Raw genomic sequence first — 6,344 nt, forward strand, 5'->3', positions numbered from 1 at the left:
TATATAACTTTACCTTCCAGCCCCCAATCTGTAAAACAACAAAAAAAAAGTGGCGTAACTGACCAATAGGAGAACAACTTCATTGCAATGATAGGATCATGTGATCAGCTCTGGGAAACAACTCTGTCCTTTGAGAGCTGGACACAATAATACTCCAGATAAAGCATATGATTTCAGACAAAGGGAAACACAGGAAATGAGAAACAGAAGAAAAAATTGTAATATGCACGTATTGCAAAATAGTTTATTTATAGGCATTCAGATATGTCAAATGTCAACACTGGTCAGAACATAAACATGTTACATTCTGTACATTAGGAATTAAACATTACATTATTGTATGGCATTTCTGGATTTATCAATTGCTGTGCACCTGTGAACCAAAGGCAGAACCAGCCCTTCAAGGTAATGAGGGGACACCACTTACCTTTAAGCATTTTCTGATAGATGACTGGAGATATGGGAGTATTTCAGGACAAGAGGAAGAAGGTCAAAAACATTAAATATATAGCCAGTGAATATATTTTGTGACTGTGGTATGAGGAAGGCAGAAGGCACATATTTTATTTCCATGTTAGTCATATGAAGCAGTATATTTTATTAAACAGGAAAATGTACCTTATGAAAAAAGAAATACATGGATTAAAATGTCTCTCGTCGCCTCAGGAAAATTCACCACGGCTCTTGAAACTCAAAATAAACAAAAGTAAAATCATATTGTTTCACCAAAACTCTAATGTTTGTGATCTGCAGAGAATGCTCTGTTGCGAACCTCCATAATCATTTCAAAACAGAAAACATATGGTTTAAAATCAAATAAATCCAGCAAATCAGGAACATATGTTGACTGGTGAGTAGTTTGTTTCATCAGTCAATTGATAATAGCTCAATAAACACATTGGCAGTGAGGGTTCACCGCTTATGTTGTAACTGACAACCCTGTCCATGTAATAGTGGATGAAATCTGACACTTTCATGGCTGTTTACATCACTGTGTTATTAGACATAGAATGGTATAATACAGTACAAGATCATCCCTTTTATTGCATATATGTGTCATAATAAACAAATGGATCTCGCATATATGTAAAAAGAGTCTGGATGTTTACGAGCATTACAATACAATGACTAGATCTGTTTATATGGGTTGCTTTGTTCATTGTCCCACATTTTCCTGTGATTAGATATATTGCAAAAAAATGTTTGTCATCACGTAACATAACAAATGTGTTCCATGTTGTAACATAACTTATTTTATTAAATTTAATTTTAATTAACCTGAATACAAAATAACACATGGTCAGGTGAGGAATAAATAGCTAGAAATAGGTTGTGTACTTTATGATCTTATAAATTTTCTGCTGTTGAAAAAAAACTTTGCTTGTATAGCCTATAATTAATCATGTACACTGGTTTCCTTTTCATACAATGTATATTTATGAAAAGTCCAACACAGAAGATGTGTAAGTTTGAATCATCCCTCATTCTCCCTGTCTCTATCTTTCTTTTATCTCTGTCTTTCTGTTCTGATTTGAAGTCCTTCCTTTCCCTTTTGTCTTTTGCTTGTATGATGTGCCTAATTTTGTGCTCAGAGGTCAGGGAGTTTACTGCTGACTGGAATTTAAGATCTGCAGGATGTTCAATTCATTGAAGGAAAACATACACAGCTTTCCATGCAGGAAGTCCCTCACTAACTGCTGTCCTAACCATGGGGTGGAGAGCCACATTTGGAGTGCCACAGCTGTCTGTAATCGGTCCTCTTTCACTTTTGAAAACATGCTGTTTCACAGATTTTAAATAAAAGCTTTGCCTATATTTATCAAAAGCTAATGTTTTAAGAGGTGAAGAGAAATGTGTGTTTAGGAATGATTCTTTTCCTTTGCAGACAGATAGAACTGATAGAGGGATACACGATGTACAGTACAATAGGGTGACATGTAAACAGAGATGCAGGGGCTGTTTTTACATTCTATGGGTTTAGGTGTGTGTATCAATAAGCATAATCAAACCATATGTTTTTCCACCAAACGCCTGCGGATATTTCATTGCTGCCCGTCTTTGTGTATCTGAAAAAGAAAGCGAAAAAGATTAGGCTTATTGTGAGTGTGCAATTGTCTCAATTAGCTAAAAGTTCACAGAGCATTTTCTTCAAAGAGAGGCAGTCAGATTCTGAGGTTATGTGTCTGTTGCCTTCACGGAGTGATTGCAAGGAAAAGTAGATGCACAGACAAGGACTTAATTCATCTGTGCCACTACAACTATCTGTTACTAAGCTCACCAACAAAGACCTTCTGATAAAGAAAGAAAAGGAGTGACAAAAGATAGACAAAATAAAATACAGAAATACATTGTTATTTGGTGACCAAACTGCCTTCTCTTCCCTACTTCATGCTTAGTGACAGGAAAGACGCCATGCAGCCGGATCATGAGTGGTGCTCTTTTTCAGATTCCTGATTCAGGTTTTGTTGTTTAAATCCATAGTGGAAGGTCTGTGACAATGTTGAACATATGACTGAGGGCTACTGGGAGTGAGACTAAACAGATACCAGTTTGATATGCATTGTTTACATAGATACACTACACCACACCCTACACAATTAGTTCTGTTGTTCATTCTTAGTTATGAATCCTGAATCAAACATAATACATCTTCAGCAAACCTGATGACTGAAGGGAGAAAATGTAAGTGACTTCTGATGCTTCATTATATTATGCAGATGATGTGATAAGGAAGCTATTATTGATATGCACTGTTATGACAGATCACTGATGTACTTGGATGTTCTCTGTTCCTCAAATTATACAAACAAATGTATATATCAACAGATGTAAAAGTTAAAAGCAGTTAAAGTATATTAAAATAATAATGAAGTGGTGCACAAGATGATACACAGTACTATGAGACTAAATATACTTGACTATACTAAAAACATACTGAATGATTTTGTGATGTAAAATTAAGAAACCTGCCAAATGTTATTTTTTAGATGATACACCAGATATTTGTGTCAGTCTAGTCAGTCGTGATATGTTTGTTTTGTAAAGGAACACTTTCTGTGTTCATCTACATTTTCAGAAAATAAAAAAGGTCACATTTAGGTACTAATATGTATCTATGTATCTAATATGCACCTTTTATGGGGAAATAAGTTACAAAAGTGTACCTTTTGCTTCATTTAAGCAACGTTTCTCTTAAACAAAGACACCACATCATCCGCTCTGAAAGTCTCCTGACTATATAGAGCCATTCTGGACACTACAGTGAGTCATCAATTTAGCTGCCTGTTGGAGCTCTAGCCTCAAACAACCTGCTTTATTTGCCTTAAAGCCCTAATGTGACTAACTACTCAGCAAAGTGAAAATTACTCACAGCCCAATTTCAATTACCTTATGACTCATCATTGCTCCATAGAGCTGCTGCTTTCACTTTTTTTTTTTTTTTTACCCATTTTCACTTTATGAGGAGAAGCAGAGTGGAAGCTATTTTCTTTACTTGGAAATTATTCTGTAAAATGTTGATACATGAAGCTGCATGTTTGAAGGCAGAGAGGACGGAGATTACATTTTTGTAATTTAAAGTTTACTTAAGAGAGAGTGTTTATGTATCTGTAGTTTGGGAATATCTGAACATGTAAGTTTTTATAGTACCTTGGTATGTATAAAAACAATATGGGTCCTCATTTTATAAGCATGCACAAGTGAGTTATATGTTCCTTAGGATCCTTTCTCACACCTTTTGTCACTTCTATCACTTTACCTTTGACACCTTAACAAAACATAAATGATATTTAGGCTTCTGACTGTGTGTGTGGCTCATATATTATAATTATAGTAGGCTAATATTAATAATATCTCTCCATATGTGGTAAAACTGTTTAGTTTTAATGAAATGTGTCTAGAAATGTATGTTGTAGAAGTCAGACATTAGGTTTCTTTATCTGTACTCCTTTTGCACGTGTACATTATCACCCTTTTTAAAGCAATTAATCTCTTGTGTCTTCCAGCGTGGATGTGCCTAAGACAGACGAAATTCCAATTAAATTCCTGCTGCGGGTCGGTTTAAACAGACCGTTATGAATATGTGAGCTGACTCTTTACCACACACAACAAAAGCTCTTTCCCTCAAATACAGTCGCTTATCTTTGCTCTTATTTTCAAAGAATTCATCCGCTTGTGTTAAACTGTGTGCTTTAGGAATATACGGCTTTGCTCTTCTTCGGACAATCGCTGTAAAACCATAACAAAACGCGATGGCAAAAGGTTTAAGCAGACAAATGTAATGTGAACATTCAGTTTCTGAGCAATCTCTGTGGGATTATAAATGATATGAGGATGTGAGATACTTCGGATACTTTTTGATATAGGGATGTATTGAATTCCTACAGAATTAACTTAACCCCTTGTTTCCTAAAACAAATAGGCTAGTGGTGAATGCCTTGCAATAATAAAGTTTAACTAATATCCCTGGGTTAATATAGGCTATTTATGAAATATAGTTTGTTTTTTCATGGTACATTGTGTCTTTAAACCATATAAAACTTATACACAAAGATGGCTTGCAAATCACGCTGTTATCGTAACTAAAGCTATACGTTATTTTACAAACCGGCCCATCCGCGTTGGCCCATCGCATTATTAGAGCTTCAGTGCATCGATTACAGGAGCTGTCCGGCGTCAGGTGTCGCTGATATGTAAAAGAATGGGTCTTTCTAACACGAAAGAGTGAAAATACTGCTTAATATGGTAATCTTGTCGAAGTGTTGAAATGTATTAAGTATTTCTGAATTTAATAGAATAAACTATTATCGCTTTGGAAAGACATTGTCTCAGACTCAAATTTTACAGATGTTAATGAAAATGTTAAAATATTTTATAAATAAATTCATTTACTTTTTTTATAAAAAATATTTCAGGAGCCTATTTTGTCTTCTGACATCAATAGTCAGTAATAAGAAGCTTATATAGGCTAGCCTCTCTCTCTTGCCATTAGTTATTAAGCCTATGTTTATCAAAGTAGGCCTGAGTAAAGTTAGTGTCTGTATGTAAATCCGGGCCTATCACGTGACATGCGCAGTGCGCACACGTTGAGCGGGTTACTATGCTTTCTGAGCGATTTTTACATCCACCCTTTTGTTCTCGGATGTAGTGTAGCCTATACAATGACTTTTTAATTATGAAAACATACATTGTTTATTAGAAATGCCCTCTTGATTCATATGAACTGAAAACGAGGAGAAAGTCCTACGAAAATAGCCTACGTAGCTCTCCTTAATAGCTATAGCCTGCGAACACTGTTACTTTCTACTTAGAAATGTATGCTTTTGGGAAAACGTGCCTTAGAGATTAAGTAGCCTACTACTTAACGTGCACCTGACGTTCTACTTCTGCTTCCGTTCCGTTCCTTCTGCTTATGCTTCGGGAAACCTAGCCCTTATGGACATGCCTTTGTTTTCCCATATTTTTTCTAAAAAAAAAAAAAAAAGGCGTTGGTGCTGTTAGATTTCTGCATATGCAGGGTCCATGACTTGTCAGAGAATGGGTCCAGCTCCTTTAGCTGACAACATAGGCTACGTTACGTGTGCTTTAGTGTCATTGTTGTGGTTTTCATGCCTTTTGAATACATTTCAGAAGCGTAAGGTAGCCTAATTATTGTGGGTCTGGGCTTGTTTTAACTGCTAACGGATTTATGATCTTGGTCTCTGAGACCATTCAAGGCAATTAGCACATAAGCTCTAAATAGATGATGGTTTGTGAGCAATAAAACCATTACCTCCAGCATAAACTGACAGTTAGCCTACTCTAACTAAACTCCTACAACAAGCTAACTAGAAAGAAAATACCCCACTGTAGACAATTACAGTCACTGCTATTTTATAATTAATTCGCAGTTTGACAATGCAATTCGTTTTGTGGGCCACTCAAAAAATCTGTAAAAACAGATATTTTTCTTACCTGTCTTTCTCCATGCCCAGTGACTGCCACCATAATCAGGCATTCAACAGAGCCCCACACTGGCAGTTAGATGATTCAGTTTCTGTGCATTTGAAATAAAGATAGGTTAAATAAAGTCTTTTATAGTCGATTTTTTCTTTAAAAAAAAAAAATAAATAAACATCTACAGAGCTACAGTTGGTCATATGACGCAAAATGTTAAGTGATTGGACATGTTGTTTCTTATCTACTACAAAATTAAGTAAAATCTTCAAACTCTTAACAACTGAAATGTGCCCAAAGCGGGAGCGTCAGGCCTTTATTATAATAATAAACACAGCTTGGGGGAGGGGGGAACGTTGGAGTGATTTTGTGCAAAACATTAATGAGTAGCTAGACTACGTCTTTTAAAA

General features: G+C 35.6%; 1 long non-coding RNA gene across 1 annotated transcript; it reads right to left on the reverse strand.

Moving 5' to 3' along the window:
* Positions 1 to 216: 216 nt before the first annotated feature.
* LOC109101004 lies at positions 217 to 6,037 on the reverse strand. The gene is made up of 2 exons (XR_002019687.2): positions 5,953 to 6,037; positions 217 to 2,066 (listed from the first exon to the last, which is right to left on the reverse strand). It is a non-coding gene; the product is annotated as an uncharacterized LOC109101004 (long non-coding RNA).
* Positions 6,038 to 6,344: the final 307 nt, after the last annotated feature.

The sequence above is a fragment of the Cyprinus carpio genome, chromosome B5 (genome assembly GCF_018340385.1).
Source record: "Cyprinus carpio isolate SPL01 chromosome B5, ASM1834038v1, whole genome shotgun sequence".
In the NCBI taxonomy this organism is placed as follows: Eukaryota; Metazoa; Chordata; class Actinopteri; order Cypriniformes; family Cyprinidae; genus Cyprinus; species Cyprinus carpio.